This window comes from Schistocerca piceifrons, chromosome 2 (genome assembly GCF_021461385.2).
Source record: "Schistocerca piceifrons isolate TAMUIC-IGC-003096 chromosome 2, iqSchPice1.1, whole genome shotgun sequence".
In the NCBI taxonomy this organism is placed as follows: domain Eukaryota; kingdom Metazoa; phylum Arthropoda; class Insecta; order Orthoptera; family Acrididae; genus Schistocerca; species Schistocerca piceifrons.
In genome coordinates this window covers 876,018,131-876,037,510 of record NC_060139.1, presented here as the reverse complement: position 1 = coordinate 876,037,510, position 19,380 = coordinate 876,018,131, and positions in this window count along the sequence as shown.

Here is a 19,380-nt window from a genome sequence, read left to right as displayed (position 1 = left end):
AAAAGAATGCGATTATTTCATAATACTTTGTAACCAGGAAAAGAAGGCTACTGATTCTATGTAAAACAATTAATGAACATTTTTCTGTAATACTACATACTTGGTACAGAAATGTTCAATAACTGGGCTATGAATGCCACAAACTAATTAAGTCTCTAATTGTCAATATTATGTGACTTGATGTCCTTCAGCTCATAAGCTGACTACCCTGAATTATTGCAATGTCCATTTGTCCTGTTTATCCTAGTGATCATGGAGCACTATATTTGGTTTTGCACTAATTCTACGTTGGTGCGCCTTGTAAGAGCGTGGTGTTGACACGACATGCTGTCCACCACCATGAGCGATGAAGACATTATTATGGTCCCACTGTTTGGTGTACCTAATGTACTGCCAAAATGAAAATATGGAACATTACTACGACAGTTCAGTGTCTTGGCTACACTGATAAATTCTGATGGGAAAAGAACTTCAAGTTGTGTCACTTGGTGTTGCACTTCTGTGGAAAGATATGGAGTTTCAGAGCAGCTGTGTGCAATCTAAAGTGCTACAACCATGATGCAATCCTTCCTTTTCCTATCCTGATTCTTATTTATGTTCATAGGTTATACATTTTTCGATTTGTTGAACTCCAGTGCGAGTACACTTATGGCACTGGTCGACATGATTTTTTTTGCCATTATGTTTATTTGTTGTGAAAATGCTAAAGACATTTCTCCAGTGCGTGTGCACTTTGGACATGATTTTTTGTCATTATGTTTATTTATTGCGAAAATGCTAAAGACATTTTTTCGATTTGTTCTGAAGTACAGTATATGTACACTTTTGTCTTTTATATTGTATATACATTCTTTATTTTCTGAACTACAGTACATGTGCACTTATGTTAGGTGTTAATATGTTTTCTACTGAACTTCAGTGCCTGTGCACTTTTCTCATTTTTCAATATGTTTTCTACTATTATGTATATTCAATACTTTAATGCGAATGCACTTATGCCATTTGTTACTAATTGTACATACATTTCATCATTTACTGATATGTTCTCAACTGCAGTGCATGTGCACTCATGTCACTTGTCAACATAATATTTTTTGCCAGTCTGTTTATTTGTTCTGAATATGCTAAAGAATTTTTTCAGTGCCTGTGCACTTTGTTATCTGTCAAATAATTTGTATATACATTTTTCTGATTTGTTACTATGTTTTGTACTCACATTTTGTCTTTGTCTGATATATCTTGTACTTAGTGCGTGTGCACAACATTTACTTTATGTACTACATCTAAATATTCTGTAAATTGTAGAAGTTTATTAATTAATTAAAAAAATTTTGCCGCGATTGGCAAGTCCAAATGACTCACCATCGCTGCCAAATTTTTGCCCCCCCAGTGGAGGGTTATGAAACACGTATGTAACGCAGCAGCGATGGCGAGGCATTGTAGCATCTGTGACCAGAGAGTATGCGCTTGACCGCGCAAATGTTGCGAGCGGTTCTCAGTCAGTCAGTCAGTCGTTGCGAGTCTGTCAAGTAGTCGTTGCGAGTCTGTAGCTCGGTTTAGTTGAGAGCAGTACTCTGTCAGTAATCGTCGCGTGCAGTACGCTAATAGTCGTCATGCAGAGCGGTCGGTCAGTAGTAGCAGCCCAGTGCGGTTGTGTGATGTAGGCGGTCGGCAATACTGGTCAAGATGCTGAATAAGGTATACTGTTAATTAATATAATCATTAGATAATGTAAAAATTTATTTATTGTAATTATTCTCTAACAAGTGCCCCAATAATAATTTTTATTTCAAAAGCATTTTTTTCAAAATTTAATTTTTTATTGAACTAAAGATTTAATTGCACTTCCCGTTTCACTCCACTTCCGTTAAAGAAAATTTTCAGTAAAATAAAAAAAAAAAATGAATATTATGATTTGCAATGCAGTTCCTCCAAGCCGTGCGGAAAGATAAGAGCAGAAATGTGACATCCATTTATTCTGAGGTAAGACTTTAATTCTGATTGTTTTGGACAGGGCCAAAGACCGATGTTTCGGTTTAATTGAATTTCCTTATCACTGAATGGACTTTAATTTTTTTTTTGAAGGATTTACATTCGAGTCAGATTGCGAATTTCACATTTTTGTTGCCATTTTCAATACCTCTCATTGTCGGCGAGGTTACAATTAGCGCAATGACCATTAGCATTCACAATTAAATACTGTCATATTTCTTTCTTTCAAATTTTTGTGGGGAGGTTACACTCGGCTCCCATTTCTATTAAGTATTGTTATTTTCATTTCTTTTAAATTACGGTGGGGAGGTTACACGTGCTTGGATTGAGATGGGTCCAAGACGTGAATGTGCAATGTATACATTGGAGAAGTAATTTCGGAAATAAAAGAAAGGTTAGATATCGGGATTAAAATTAGAGGTGAAATAATATCAATGATATTGTTATCCTCAAAAAAAGTGGAAAATTACAGGAGTTGACTAGGTCTATTTGATATACGGTGACGGGACTTCCTGAGACGCGCCATTCATTGATGTTCAAGTTATATAATATGGTCACTTGCTTCCTGGTTCAAATGGCTCTGAGCACTATGGGACTTAACATCTATGGTCATCAGTCCCCTAGAATTTAGAGCTACTTAAACCTAACTAACCTAAGGACAGCACACAACACCCAGCCATCACGAGGCAGAGAAAATCCCTAACCCCGACGGGAATTGAACCCGGGAACCCGGGCGTGGGAAGCGAGAACGCTACCGCACGACCACGAGATGCGGGCTACTTGCTTCCTGAACGGCTTCTTGTCGCATCTCCAGTTACAATAAATGCTAATGAAAAATTATTTTCATCCATAATAAAGCAACTTCTACTCATACTTACAATAAAATACAAAGCGAAGCTCAGGAATGTTAGGTCGCTGAAAATATCTCTCTCGTACCCATGAATTCAAGTGCTAAACGTACTATTCACTGATAACATATACAAGTAGCAAACATTACAGACGTCAGATGGCATTAGCAGTTCAAATGGTTCAAATGGCTCTGAGCACTATGGGACTTAACTTCTAAGGTCATCAGTCCCCTAGAACTTAGAACTACTTAAACCTAACTAACCTAAGGACAGCACACACATCCATGCCCGAGGCAGGACTCGAACCTGCGACCGTAGTGGTCAGGCGGTTCCAGACTGTAGCGCCTTTAACCGCTTGGCCACCCCGGCCGGCCATTAGCAGTCATACGGAGAATAATCAGGGTATCAAAGAATGTGACCACTATTGGAGATAAAAAAAGACTGTGGCGGCGTATAGATTTACTGATACATGAAGTTAGAGCTAAAGAGAAGTCATACAGATGTAATAAATTAAATGCCACAGTAATAAAACATTACAAAAGAATATTATGAGTGCCAAGCTTAACCAGAAATATAATATACCTAAAATCACATATGTACTATGTGACAGTAAAATCAGAGGACTAAAATGTTAACAAGTACATTGACATACACCTGACGTTCATAAAATAAATAAGTGAAAGGATTACAGTGTCAATCGTAAAAAATGGTTTACGCGTACAATCGTCAATTATGACAGCGCTGAAGGCGCAGCTAAAGTGAAGCCATACAGTTGTATTACTTTAAAAGTGCAACAGTAATAAAATAGCTCAAAAGATTTTGCTATATGTAAATGTTGACAGTATATACAGTACAAATGCAGACACCGAGATAGCATTACGTACGAATCACACAATAGGCATAGAAACGTTACAATGGCAAACATAATTTCTTCACAGCCACGGTCTCCAGCCACGTCATCATATGACAAAATTGCGTGTGATTTCTGTTCTGTTCCTGTTGATTGGTACCTCCGTGTCACACAGGCTGAATCAGATTAGAATTATATATATTATATTTGCTTAGGATGTGTTTCATATTTTGTTATTCGTTATAGTGCGACGCCCGTTTTTACAAACGACCTATATCTGGACAAAATACTGTTGATTTTTTAATTAAATACCGATCATTAGTACTGATGTCATTGCGTTTCTGTGTTAAATAAAACACTGACGGAAAAAAATCATTACACCAAAAAATGATAAATGTAGCGTAATGAAATTTCGGGAATACATATGTCTAGGAAACATTAACTTATGTAAGTGATTAATAATGCAAGATACAGGATAATGTAGACGCGAGATACGCCTTTGCAAATGTCAAGCGCTGATACATTAACAACCGGTGAAACCGCTAAAATTGTAAATGATAGCTTGAAAACGTAGATGTATTGTACAAATGTCGGATATCTGTTTGTGGGATGGAGTTCTATGACTGTTGCACTTGGTCGGTCAATACATGGGCTGCCAATTGCGAGAGTACCCCAAGGAAATGTTACAGGACAATTATTGTTTAAAATATACACTATGTGACCGAAAGTATCCGGAGACCTGGCTGAAAATGACTTACAAGTTCGTGGCGCCCTCCATCGGTAATGCTGGAATTCAATATGTTGTCGGCCCACTCTTAGCCATGATGACAGCTTCCACTCTGGCAGGCATACGTTCAATCAGGTGCTGGAAGGTTTCTTGGAGAATGGCAGCCCATTCTTCACGGAGTGCTGCACTGAGCAGAGGTATTAATGTCGGTCGATGAGGCCTGGTGCGAAGTAGGGGTTCCAAAACGTCCTAAGGCCTTCTATAGGATGGGGGTCAGTACTCTGTGCAGGCCAGTCCATTGCATGGATGTTACTGTCGTGTAACCACTCCGCCACAGGCCGTGCATTATGAACAGGTGCTCAATTGTGCTGAAAGATGCAGTCGCCATCCCCGAATTGCTCTTGAACAGTGGAAACCAAGAAGGTGATTAAAACATCAGTGTAGACCTGTGCTGTGATAGTGTCACGCAAAACAACAAGGGATGCAAGCCTCCTCTATGAAAAACACGACCACTCCATAACACCGCCGCCTCCAAATTTTACTGTTGGCACTACACATGCTGGCAGATGACCTTCACGGGTCATTTGCCATATCCACACCCTGCCATCGGATAGCCACATTGTCTACTGTGATTCGTCACTCCACACAAAGTTTTTCCACTGTTCAATCGTCCAATGTTTATGCTCCTTACACCAAGCGAGTCATCCTTTAGGATTTAACGGCGTAATGCGTGGCTTATGAGCAGCCACTCGACCATGAAATGCAAGTTTTCTCACCTCCCGCCTAATTCCTGAGTGATGTCTGGATAGATGTCTGACTATTACACATTACGACCCTCTTCAACTGTCGGCGGTCTCTATCAGTCAACAGACGAGGTCGAACTGTACGCTTTTGTGCTGTACGCGTCCCTTCACGTTTCAACTTCGCTATCACGTCGGAAACAGTGGACCTAGGGATGTTTAGGAGTGTGGAAATCTCGCGTACAGGCGTATGACAAGTGACACCCAAACACCTGACCATTTTCGTAGTCAGTGAGTTCCGCAGAGCGCCCCATTCTGCTCTCTCACGATGTCTAATGGCTACTGAAGTCGCTGATGTGGAGTACCTGGCAGTAGGTGGCAGCACACTGCACCTCACATGAAAACGTATGTTTCTGGGGGTGTCCTGATACTTTTGATCACATAGTGTGCAAAATGACCTAGTTGAAAACGTCGGATGCTCTTTAAGGCAAACTCAGAGGATAGTAAAGGTTTGCAGAATTGCCTCCAGACAATTTGTCAGTGAAGCAGACTCTGGTAGTTGATGCTCAACGTAAATAAATGTAAGACATTGCGCATAGATAGGAAAATAGATCCACTAGCGTACAGCTAAACTATTGATGACAAACTGCTGGAAACAGTATATACCGTAAAGTATCTAGGAGTAACTGTGCAGAGCGATCATAAGTGGAACGATCATATAAAATAAATAGTGGGGAAAGCAGATGCCAGACTCAGATTCGTAAGAAAGGTATTAAGGAAATTTAACTCATCGACGAAGGAAGTGGAGTTATAAGGTACCAGGTACGACTGATAGAAGAGATAGAGAAGCTCCAAGTAAGAGCGGCGCGTTTCGTCACGGGATTGTTTGGCCGGTGCGAGAGCGCTACGGAGATGCCCAACAAACTCCACTGACAGACACTAAAGGAGAGGGGTGGGGCATCACAGAGAGATTTGCTATTGAAATTTCGAGAGAGCACTTCACGGGAAGAGTCGGGCAACACACGGCTATTGCCACGCGGAAGTTCCTTCTCCGGCAGATCCCGCAGCGCAGCACGTGGAACGTCGAGTTGCGGCAGTATGTGACCGGCGCGTGTCAGAACAGCTGTGCCGGGCGCTGCTTGTACTCAGTCGGCCATTTTTCGCCCTCCCCGGGAAAGGAGACGCACTCGTAAATCACGGTCTATTTCGCGAGGTCGCGTCTTAAAATGTTGGCTACTTAAACTGCACGCCTGGCCGCGCACTGTTTGTGATTCCTCGGCTCGCTACTATTCCTGACGCCTAAACAGCGCGTCGCCGTCATCGAAGCTGCCCTTGGCTCGCGTCGTCGCTGTCCGAGAATAGCCCCCGGCAGCGGCTGATGGGAAACTGGGCTGAGCAGACGTCCTCCTGAGAATAATGGCCCACTCTGTTGCCTATCGACTGCTGGTGGTAGTGATACGCCTGTGTGATCAGTGTAACATCCAAGTTAGTCTACTGCCGGCGATCTCGAAACTATTTGAGAGGGCACACTTGCACAGACATGTACAGCAGGTGCAAACTGAAATATATCGGGTTCCCGCTATGATGTTATTGAGAACAAATAGTTAACGACGCGTTTTAGAGCGAACAGTTTCCATTTTGCTCTTCGAATTAATTTGCAGAAGAGTACGTTCAGTTAATGATTGCATAATTTTAACTTCAGCAGCGTCGCCTCGATGTTGATTTCTTCTCTTGACCATGTGTTAAAAATTTACCAATTAGTAAAAAAGAAAGAAAACTCACCAAACTACGGTACGTTTTCAGAAGTCGTTATTTTATTTACTCTATCAGTTTCAGCATACCGATAATGGCATCTTCAGGTACTTGCATGCTAAAAAACGAGTATACATGTAGTATATGTCAAGGTATACCACTAGCTGACACTGCATAAAATGAAACGTAACAATGAAAGTACATAAAACCTACAAAATGCTACATTCAGTCTGGTTGTTTCCCCAACTACCTTTTGCGAAACAACTTTCTATGTGTTAGCTCATATCTGGATGGTTTTCTTCATTCTGTAAATAGGCTAATAGTATGGTAAGTTATATTCCCAAGGGAATAGTAATTACGCATTTAACCGAGATGTTCCGGGGCTCCCTTAAGTCAGTGTGATATTTGGGTCCCTTCTTATTCCATCATAGATCTGACCGCCAATTAATCGATATTTAAGAGACCTGAAATCATATCTATTTATTTTTTTGCTTAGACATACAACGTTGTCTCCTCTAGGTATTTTATAAGCGTTCCTCGCAAGTTCTTTTCTTACCGTTGTTCACTTACTAATTTCTCGGCCGTTGGATTTTGCTTCTGGTTGTGTTTCTGATATTGCGACAACCTGATTCTGGTACATCACGAGTGGTGACTATATTTGGGCGATGGACGTGCACACTATTGAGTGCTTCATAGGTGAAATCGTGATTTTTTTAATTGGAAGAAGGATAGATTTTCCTAAGAACTATCGTGATTGTCATCTACATGAGTTACGGAATTTAAAAAATGAGCGATTTTATGTACTGCCCTTTTTTGTAATGTTTGGCATGTTTTATTACAATTGTATTATGACAAAGTAGCTAGTGTCGATGCTATCTTGTGAATGTACCTATTCCGCTATGTTGTGATTTGCGTGCAGAGGAACTCTTTATCGCTGTATGTTACATTTTGTAGGTTTTAATGACGTTTATTACTACGATTAATTTCCCGTAATGTCAACTATCGGTATATGTTGACATAGTCCACACGAATAGTCGTTTTTAACTTGCAGGACTCTGAAGACGATGAGATTCCGAAATTGGTTGTGTAAATACAATAACAGCTTCTGAAAACATACGGCTGTTTGGTGATTTTTCTTTGATAAACATCCGGCATGCTGCTGTCTCATATTATAGATGAATCCACAGAGATTGGTGTTAATAATGGTGCAGATTTTTATCAGTTGCATGAATGAAACGCAAGCTTTCTTTTTCAGTGTTTATTCAATCCAAGAAAAATTTCTTTTGCTCTTATGACATAGACGATGCATTCCATTTTCATCGTAATAACAGTGAAACCAAACTTTCGTCCGTATAATCCAAAAAACCAACTACTGTCCATAGCCGATAATCAACTAGGCCCAAGTAACAAACACACAAAAACCGTTCCGTCCTCGAACTTAGTTACATAAATGCCGAATAGACCAGTCTTCGTAAAACCCAAAGAGACATATGTGACAATGATAGACTTTCATGAAGTAAAAGTATTTGTATGAAAACTAGAATCTTTGTTCACCAGGACGTGGAAATTTATGCGTTATTTCAAAATATGATTTTTTGCGCATATATTCCGTTATTGTTTTTATTCAAATCAGTTTTAAAAGACATGTAAAGTACCTCGATGACTATTCTTCTCGGAACTACTGTATTTACGTCTTATGAGCATAAAATATACATAAACATTAAGTAACGAATAAGGCTGCAAATAACCGAAAATGGAGCCGTAAGACAAAAACGACGCCGGAATATTCTCCTCACAAATAATGCGTCGATAGGTTCAATTTTCTTCACAAAGCATCAGTCTAGGATCGTTATAAAATCGACACTTTATCCCAGTGTAACAGTTTTTGGTATTTATTTAAGAAAATATTCTTCGGATTGTGCTCTACAACTTTCATAAAAGACACTTTTATGTAAATGATAATTAAATCGAAACCCTTAGCTGCCGTTAGTTGTTGTTGATATACCTCGATGAGGACAGCTGAAAATATGTGCCCCGACCGGGACTCGAACCCGGGATCTCCTGCTTACATGGCAGACGCACTATCCATCTTGCTTCTTTTTTTTTCATTTTGATCGTTGTTGATCGTTGTGTTTAGTCGTTGCGGACGTCACATGACATCCGGTCAGCTTCGTTTGTTGATCCTTCCACTGAATTTTTTTATTAAAGAGGCCAACCACCTCTCTGACCGAACACGCTGAGCTACCGTGCCGGCATCCATCTGAGGACACAGATGAATAGCGCGGCTCGCGACTGCAGGGCCTTATCCCTTGCACGCTTCCCGTGAGACCCACATTCCCAACTGTCGTCAGTCTACATACGTAATGTTTCGTAATGGTTCGTAATGGTCTGACTCCCGGTCGGGGCACACATTTTCAGCTGTCCCCATCGCGGTATATCAACAACATCTGTCGGCTGCTGAGGGTTTCAATTAATTATCATTTATTCTAGAGAAGCTGCACGGTCATCAATGGTATCTGCTCTTTCGGTAACAGTTACTATTTTCACATATAGTTGAAACGCTACCCGGCCATTGATCTTCGTCTGTGCGAATGTGTACAGGTTGCCCGAACTCTTACGGGAATCATCACCTTAGTGGGCGCGAGTAATGAGTGGATCGGCCAATATCTATTAGGAACATTACGTATGTAGATTGTGGACAGTTGGGAATGTGGGTCTCACGGGAAGCATTCTCGCTATTCATCTGTGTCCTCGGTGGCTCAGATGAATACAGCGTCTGCCAAGTAAGCAGGAGATATATGGGTGGACAAATCATTCGCTCCAACTGTCCAGTCCAGAATGTTCTTGAAACCAATCGCGAACAACTACGACCCGTAGACACCGTAGACATGGCGCATTGTCATTCATAAAAATCCCAACGTTTTTTGGGAACATGAAGTCCATGGAATGCAAATGGTGTCCAACTAGCCGAGCACAGCCGATGACCCAGCTCACTCTATGTAAACACTCCCCACACCATTATGGAGTCATCGTTGGTTTGCACAGTACCTAGTTGACTATCTGGGTCCATGGTTTCGTGGAGTCTGCACCGCACTCGAACCCTACCACCGGGTCTTACCAGCTGGAATTAGGACTCATCCAACCAGGTCACTGTTTTCCAGTCATTTAGGGTCCAACGATAATTCAGGTATACATGCCGACGTCGCAGGCTGAAGATGAAGATATAGAGAAAGCATATGAGGATATTGAAAGGGTAATACAGTACGGAAACGGAGATAAAAATCTACTAGTCATAGGGGTCTGCAATGCTGTTTTAGGGGAAGGAGTAGAAGGAAAGATAACAGGAAGATATGGGTTTGTGACAACGAATGAGAGAGGAGAGAAACTAAATAAGTTCTTTAATAAATTTCAGCTGGTAATAGCAAATACACTGTTCAAGAATCACAAGAGGACGAGATATACTTGGAAAACAAGGACCATTCGGAATAATGGAAGATTTTAGTTAGATTACATCACGGGCAAACAGAGATTCCGAAATCAGATACTGGATTGTAATACTTACTTAGAAACAGATCACAATGTAGTAGTGATGAAGAGCAGGCTGAAGTTGAAGAGGGCACTCACGGAGATTGCAAAGAAAAACGTACGTACAAATACGGTAAATGCGAAGAAAGAATGGGGAACAGAACAGATACTTCAGTTGAGCGATGAAAGGAGCAAGTACAAAAATGTTAAGGAAAATTAAGGAATACAGAAAAACAAGTCGCTGAGGAATGAAATAAACAGTAAGTGCAGGGAAGCTAAGACGAAATACCTGCAAATAAAATGTGAGGAAATCGAAAAAGAAGTGACTGTCGGTGGGACTACTCAACATATAGGAAAGTCAAAATAACTTTCGATGAAATTAGAAGCAAGTTTGGTAACATTAAGGGTGCAACGGGTATCCCACTGTTAAATTCAAAGGAGAGATCGGATAGATGGAAAGAGTACAACTGAACGTCTCTATGAGGGGAAAGATTTGTCTGATGTGACAGAAGAAGAAACAAAAGTTGATTTAGGAGAGATAGGGGATACAGTATTAGAATCAGAATTTAAGACAGCGTTGGAGGACTTAAGATTAAGTAAGGCGGAAGGGACAGATAACGTTCCATCAGAATTTTTAAAATCATAGGGGGAAGTGGCAACAAAACGACTATTCACGTTGGTGTGTATAATCTATGAGTCTGGCGAATACCGTCTGACTTTCGGAAAAATGTGTATACTAAGATGGTATCTGTTGTTTCGGACATGTCCGAAAGAACAGATACTATCGGTGACCATGCAGCTCGTTAGAATGAAATTACAATGAAATGAACACTCTTAGTTCCTTACAGGCGTTGACATACGTCAACGGGTCCAGACGAAAATATGTGCCCCGACCGGGACTCGAACCCGGGATCTCCTCCTGACATGGAAGACGCTCTATGCATCTGAGCCACCGAGGACACAGAGGAGAGCGCGACTGCAGGGATTTATCTCTGGCACGCCTCCCGCGAAACCCACATTCTCAACGTATTGTCCCGCACTACATTCGTAGTGCCCCCGCCCATTATACTCATTATTCGCGGCGCGTTGCCGATTCCCGTAAGAGTTCGGGCTCTATTTGTGCATTCGCACAGAAGAAGAAGAAGAAGATGGTCAAGTGGCCGATGAGCCTTAACTATATATATACTAAGATGGTATCTGTTCTTTCGGACATGTCCGAAAGAACAGATACTATCGGTGACCATGCAGCTCGTTAGAATGAAATTACAATGAAATCAGAGAATTTCATTCTAACGAGTTGCATGGTCACCGATAGTATATAGCTGCTCGTAAACCTTCCGAGTTGTGAGGTCGTGGTCCAATAAACTCTTCTGTTCCTGACGTTTCGTCCAGGATGGCGCTCCTCCGCTGAGTCTTGCCGACTGATCATGCTTCAGCTCATTAATGCACGTAACATACTATACAGTAACATACATGTGGCAAACACCATTTTAAGTTTCAAAATCTGTCACATGACGACGTAAATTGTCGGACCTAGTTGCAGAGTAAGAAGGTTTTCAGGAGTTTTCTGTCGCTTAAACAGTGATTTCTACACTCGAAGACAAAAAAATGTACATGTACAGACAAGCAAATATTCATAATTACAGAAAAATCTGATGAATTATTCAAGAGAAAGAGCTTCACCAATTGAACAAGTCTGTAACGCATTAGTGCATCTGTGGCGCTAATGCAAGTTGTTATGCCGCTTAGTACTGAGTGCCAGAGTTGTTGGATGTCCTCCTAAGGGATGCCAGCCAAATTAAGTCCAATAGGTGTGTTAGATAGTAAGAATCGCGTGCTAGCTGGAAGATAGTGCCTGTAATGCTCCGGACGCGTCTTCGTTGGTCAACGGCGCTCAGTTCGAAACGGGGCTCTTCACTGAAAACATTTCTATCCCAGTCAATGAGATTCTAGTCTGAATACGTGTCTGGAGACACCCCAGACGCCGATAAGAGACCAACCTGAATGTCGAATGCAATATTGCCCGATAACAATCAGCAGAAGTGTTCGTTTGGGGTGCCTTTACTTTTCATATCAGGTCTCCTCCGGTTGTCGTCCGCGCAACCTAACAGCACAGCCGTAAATCGACGATACTGTATGGCCCGTTTTGTTGCCCTTCATGGCAACACATCCCGGGATTACATTTCAGCAAGATAATGCCCGCCCACGAACGGCACGAGTTTCTACTGTCTCCGTGCTTGCTCTACCGTACCTTGGCATGCAAGGTCCCCGTATCTCTCCCCAATTATGGAACGCTTGGGACATTATGGGCAGGGTCCTTCAACCATCTTGGTATTTTGACAATCTAGTGCACCAATTGGACAGAATTTGCCACGACATGCCTCGGGAGGACATCCAAGAATACATCAATCAATACCAAACCAAATAACTGCTAGCATAAAGGCCAGAGTTTGACCAACGCGTTATTATCTTTCAAAATTTGCAAAGGTTTTCCTCTTGCATAAATCACCCAATCTTTCTGAAATGATGATAATTTGTTTGCTTGTAAATGTATTTCACATCTACGGATTTTTAAAATCTATGTTGGCTACAAAAAAATGGAATGGAAGAAAATAACAGTAATACCCATTTTTAAAAGAGAATCAAGAATGAGCTGTGTAAATTATAAAAGGATGAGTTTCTTAAATACGCCATACAAAAATACGTGCAGATGATAGACAGCATATTATTACCCGAAGAGTAGATTTCGTGAAAGGAATCTCCTGCTCAGATAACATTTACTCGTCAAAACAAACAATAGAAAAGCAAGCGAATACAATTAGACTTACTCAGTTTTCGTGTACCGGTATAGCGTCTAACAATGTCCACGGAGGAAAACTATGGAGTATTATGGAGAAGAGAAGAAACAAGAACATCTGATTGATATTATCTGCAGCATATATACAAGGACCCTAAACATACAAAGCTGAAAGTGGGAACTATAGCACAAGTAAATATTAATAAGGCGGTCAGACTAAGGAGTTGTATTTCGCCAATACTTTTTAACTTATATTTCGATGATGTTGTGAGAGAATGTAGGAAACGGACTATAAAATGAAATATTCAGGACAGCTTCAAAGAAAGAAACTTAATTAAGACTCTTCTTATATGAATGTGGGGTCTCTGTTCTTTCAGACATATCCGAAAGAACAATCACCACGCATACATATAACTGACTCACCTCGGTGGGCAATGAATTAAAAACCTTCTGTGTGGATGCACATTTACGTTCGACCTCTAGCGGGAATCTGGAAGTAGAGAGCACGGGGAACATGGACGGGGACTACGGATACAGGTATGTGGCGCTTGGTGGGAATGTTAGTCGGCCGGAGAGCGCACCGAGGTAGTCCGTGTATTTGCGAGGGACACTATGTCCGGATGACGCAGCGGTTACTGCAACTGCCCAGTAAGAAGGGAAATCCTGGGACTGAGTCCCAGTCTGTCACACATCTTCACTCGTTGCTTTTGATTCTGCATGAAGTCTTGATGTAGATGATACCATTAGTTCCTTCCTTTTCCTTTCCTTTCTCTCTCTTCACCTTCAATTTACATAAAAACTCTAATGTTTGCTGACGACCAGATTCTAGCGGCAGATAACGAAGATCACTTACAGAGAGCGCTATATGAAACATGTAAAACAGCAAAGCAACATAATTTAAACGTATCGGTAGATAAAACTCATCCCATGTCATTCCAAGATTTAAAGTCATATTAGGAAACTAAACCATTGAACAAATAACACCTTCAGATTCTTGGGCTGTGAGATACTGTATCTTCGTGAAGATGATGCTGAATAAAAATTTGAGGGATTTAATACGATGTGTGGCACCATCAAGGAACGTTCAGGGGATCAGAAAGAACACATTGCTGAAATGCCAGAGACAGGTCCGACACACTTGAGCAATATTCAGCGATGGGTCGCACGATTGATTTGTAAGCAATCTACATTGTAGGCTGATTTCGCTTTAGTAGTATTTTAACAATTAACCCAAGTCTACTACCTGCTGTAACTTCGACTGTGAATATGTGATCGGTCCATTTGTTATCCATAGAAAGTGTTTCACCCACTTCTTTTATGAGATGACCTGTCCCCTGTGTAACTTTCTGATAATGTATTTATAGGATATCACGTTTTTTCGTTTTATGAAGTGCACATATTTCGAACACTTAACGCAGCGTTTGCACCATTTTGAAATCTTATCAAGATATGACTGAATATTCCTGCAGCTATTTGAGACAGTGCTTCAAATGGTTCAAATGGCTCTGAGCACCATGGGACTTATCTTCTGAGGTCATCACTCCCCTAGAACGTAGAACTACTTAAACCTAACTAACCTAAGGACATCACACACATCCATGCCCGAGGCAGGACTCGAACCTGCGACCGTAGCGGTAGCGCGGTTCCAGACTGAAGCGCCTAGAACCACTCGGCCACTCCGGCTCCATTATAGATAACTGTATCATCTGCAAAAAAATTTGGGGTTCCTGTTAATATTATGTGCGAAGGCATTAATATACAACATGAACACAAAGAGTTATAACAGTTCTCCTGGAGCACTCCCGAAGAGTTACTTCTACATCCATTGATATATCTCCATCCCAGATAATATGCTGCGTCCTCCATAGCAAAAACTCCCCAATTCACTCAAGTTTTCTTTGATACCGAATACGGTCATACATCCGTTACTAAGTGTAGATATGGTACTATGTCAAATGAATTTCGGAAGTCGAGAAATACCGAATCTCTGGTCTTCACATGATTTGTGTTTTCGGAATCCGTGTTAGTTGGCATGGAGGTCATTATGTTTTAGGTAAGAATGTTTTCTACGATTCTACAATAAATTAGTGTCAAGGATATTGGATGACACTTTTGTAGATCACTTCTACTATCCTTCATGTGACAGGAGCGATCCGTGCTTTCGCCAAACTACTGGGAACGTTTTTTTTTTTCCCTCTCTCCTGGGATCTATATTTAAAAGAGGGATAAAACAGCCGCAAATTCGGTGCAGAATCCGATAGGGATTCCATCGGGGCCTGGAGCTTTGTTCCATTTTAGTGACTTCAGCAGTTTCTTAACACCATCGACGCTAATATCTCTAAGACACAGGATTGTAATCATGTGATAATCATATTGAGGGAGTTTTAATGGAAAATTTTAAAACCAGGTTCAACGTTTCTCTTTTGATATCCTGTATTACAGTTCGTACGTCATTCGTGAGTGTCTGGACACTAACTATGGTACAAGTAACGGCCTTTACGGAAGACCTGAATTTCTTTGGATTTTGTGAGAAATCCTTCGATATTTATCGGCTACGGTAACCTACATCTACATACACACCCCACAAGCTATCGTATGGTGAGTGACGGAGGGTACTTGTACCACTACTAGTCACTTCCTACTAGCTAACAGAACGAAACATAAGATTCCTAAATTCTGTTATCTTCGGGGTCCTTAAGCGAAATGTATGTTGGCGGGAGCAGAATTGTTCCTCAGTAAGACTGAAACTCCAGTTCTCAAAATTTTCTCAATAATTTTTCAAGAAAAGAAAGTCGTCTTCGCTCCAACGATTCCCACTTCCAATCACAAAACATCTTCGTAATACTCGCATGTTGATGGAATCTACCGGTAACAAAACTAGGAGTCACTCATTGATTTGATGTCTTGCTTTCATGAGACCTGCTGGGGATATAAAACACTCTAGCAGTACTCAGTAATGGATCACACTTGTATTTACACGCTGTATCTTTTACGGAAGAACCACACTTTCGTAAAGTTCTTCCAGTAAACTGCAGTCGATTATTTGCTTTCCCTGCTGCAGACCTTACGTGCTCGTTGCATTTCATATCACTTTGCATCGTTATCCACAGATATTCCATCGACTTGACTGTGTCAAGTAGTACACTATTAATACTAAAGTCGAACGTGAATGAATTGTTTCGCCTACTTGTCTGCCTAATTATATTTTTCTACAGTTAGAGCAAACCGCAATTTATCACATCTTGTATCCTCCTACTGTCACTCAACGGCGATACCTTGCTGTACACCTCAGCGTCATCGCCAAACAGCTGCAGACAGCTTCTCACCTTGTCCGTCAGATCGTTTATGTACACAGAGAACAACAGGGGTGCTATCACACTTCCTTGTGGCGCTCCTGTCGATATTCTTGCTCAGATGAACACTCGCCGTTTTGGACAACGTGCTGGGTCTATTACTTAAGAATTCTTCGAACCACTCACATACCTGGGAAACTATTCCATATGCTCGTACCTTCCTTAACATTCTACAGTGTCAAACCCTTTGCCGAAATAGTAGTCAACGAAATTAGTCATCTGCCGAATTATTAATCTACCAAGTCATTCCAGAGGTGATGGCCGCGCGGGATTAGCCGAGCGGTCTAAGGCGCTGCAGTCATGGACTGTGAGGCTGGTCCCGGCGGGGGTTCGAGACCTCCCTCGGGCATGGGTGTGTATGTTTGTCCTTAGGATACTTGAGGTTTAGTAGTGTGTGAGATTAAGGACTGATGACCTTAGCAGTTAAGTCCCATAAGATTTCACACACATTTGAACATTTTTCAGTCTCATCGGAAGTTAAAATATCATACATTTTCCAAATGCACACATCTAACTTAACAAATAAGTTAAAGCTTTCCCGCTTAAGCGGTGATACATTCGTTTGCATACAACAGAAGTTCCATGTTTCCATGTAATTAAATTATTACTCATCAACATTTTCCTTCTTAGGTAACTCCATTACGTTAGAATCTTATCAAGAATTATCTTGTAATGCATCATTCTACATCTACATCTACATTTATATTCCGCAAGCCACCCAACGGTGTGTGGCGGAGGGCACCTTACGTGCCTCTGTCATTACCTCCCTTTCCTGTTCCAGTCGTGTATGGTTCGCGGGGAGAACGACTGTCTGAAAGCCTCCGTGCGCGCTCTAATCTCTCTAATTTTACGTTCGTGATCTCTTCGGGAGGTATAAGTAGGGGGAAGCAATATATTCGATACCTCATCCAGAAACGCACCCTCTCGAAACCTGGCGAGCAAGCTACACCGCGATGCAGAGCGCCTCTCTTGCAGAGTCTGCCACTTGAGTTTGTTAAACATCTCCGTAACGCTATCACGGTTACCAAATAACCCTGTGACGAAACGCGCCGCTCTTCTTTGGATCTTCTCTATCTCCTCCGTCAACCCGATCTGGTACGGATCCCACACTGATGAGCAATACTCAAGTATAGGCCGAACGAGTGTTTTGTAAGCCACCTCCTTTGTTGATGGACTACATTTTCTAAGGACTCTCCCAATGAATCTCACCCTGGTACCCGCCTTACCAACAGTTAATTTTATATGATCATTCCACTTCAAATCGTTCCGCACGCATACTCCCAGATATTTTACACAAGTAACTGCTACCAGTGTTTGTTCCGCTATCATATAATCATACAATAAAGAATCCTTCTTTCTATGTATTCGCAATACATTACATTTGTCTATGTTAAGGGTCAGTTGCCACTCCCTGCACCAAGTGCCTATCCGCTGCAGATCTTCCTGCATTTCGCTGCAGTTTTCTAATGCTGCAACTTCTCTGTATACTACAGCATCATCCGCTAAAAGCCGCATGGAACTTCCGACACTATCTACTAGGTCATTTATATATATTGTGAAAAGCGATGGTCCCATAATACCCCCCTGTGGCACGCCAGAGGTTACTTTAACGTCTGTAGACGTCTCTCCATTGACAACAACATGCTGTGTTCTGTTTGCTAAAAACTCTTCAATCCAGCCACACAGCTGGTCTGATATTCCGTAAGCTCTTACTTTGTTTGTCAGGCGACAGTGCGGAACTGCATCGAACGCCTTCCGGAAGTCAAGAAAAATAGCATCTACCTGGGAGCCTGTATCTAATGTTTTCTGGGTCTCATGACCAAATAAAGCGAGTTGGGTCTCACACGATCGCTGTTTCCGGAATCCATGTTGATTCCTACATAGTAGATTCTGGGTTTCCATAAACGACATGATATTCGAGCAAAAAACATGTTCTAAAATTCTACAACAGATCGACGTCAGAGATATAGGCCTATAGTTTTGCGCATCTGCTCGACGACCCTTCTTCAAGACTGGGACTACCTGTGCTCTTTTCCAATCATTTGGAAGCTTCCGTTCGTCTAGAGACTTGCGGTACACGGCTGTTAGAGGGGGGGCATTGCGTATTTTTAAAGATTTTTTATTACTTTATTTATTTATTTAATTATTTAACGTGATCTGCTTACAACTATCAGGCTCTCTCTTAAATTGGACCAGGATTTACTCGTACAGTATCTATTACATCAATTGGAATTTTAATAGGTCGCTTGCTTGCCTGTTTTTCCGGTGCAAATTATCAATTTAAACTAACTCCCCCATGAGCTAGAGATATGAAACTTACGACATACACTATGTGATCATAAGCATCCGGATGCCCCCGAAAACATACGTTTTTCATATTAGGTGCATTTTTCTGCCACCTACCGACAGGTACTCCATATCAGCGATCAGCGACCTCAGCATTCACTAGACAGCACGAGAGATCAGAATGGAGGTTCCGATGACTTCGAACGTGATCAGGTGATTGAGTATCACTTGTGTCATACGTCTGTACGCCAGATTTCCCTGCTCCCAAACATCCCTAGGTCCACTGATTCCGATGTGATAATGAAGTGGAAGCGTGAAGGGACACGTACAGCACAACAGCGTACAGGCCGACCTCGTCTGTTGATTGACAGAGACCGCCGACAGTTGAAGAGCGTCGTAATGTGTAACAGGCAGATATCTATCAAGACCATCACACAGGTATTCCAAACTGCAACAGGATCCACTGCAAGTACTATGACAGTTAGGCGGGAGGTGAGGATACTTGGATTT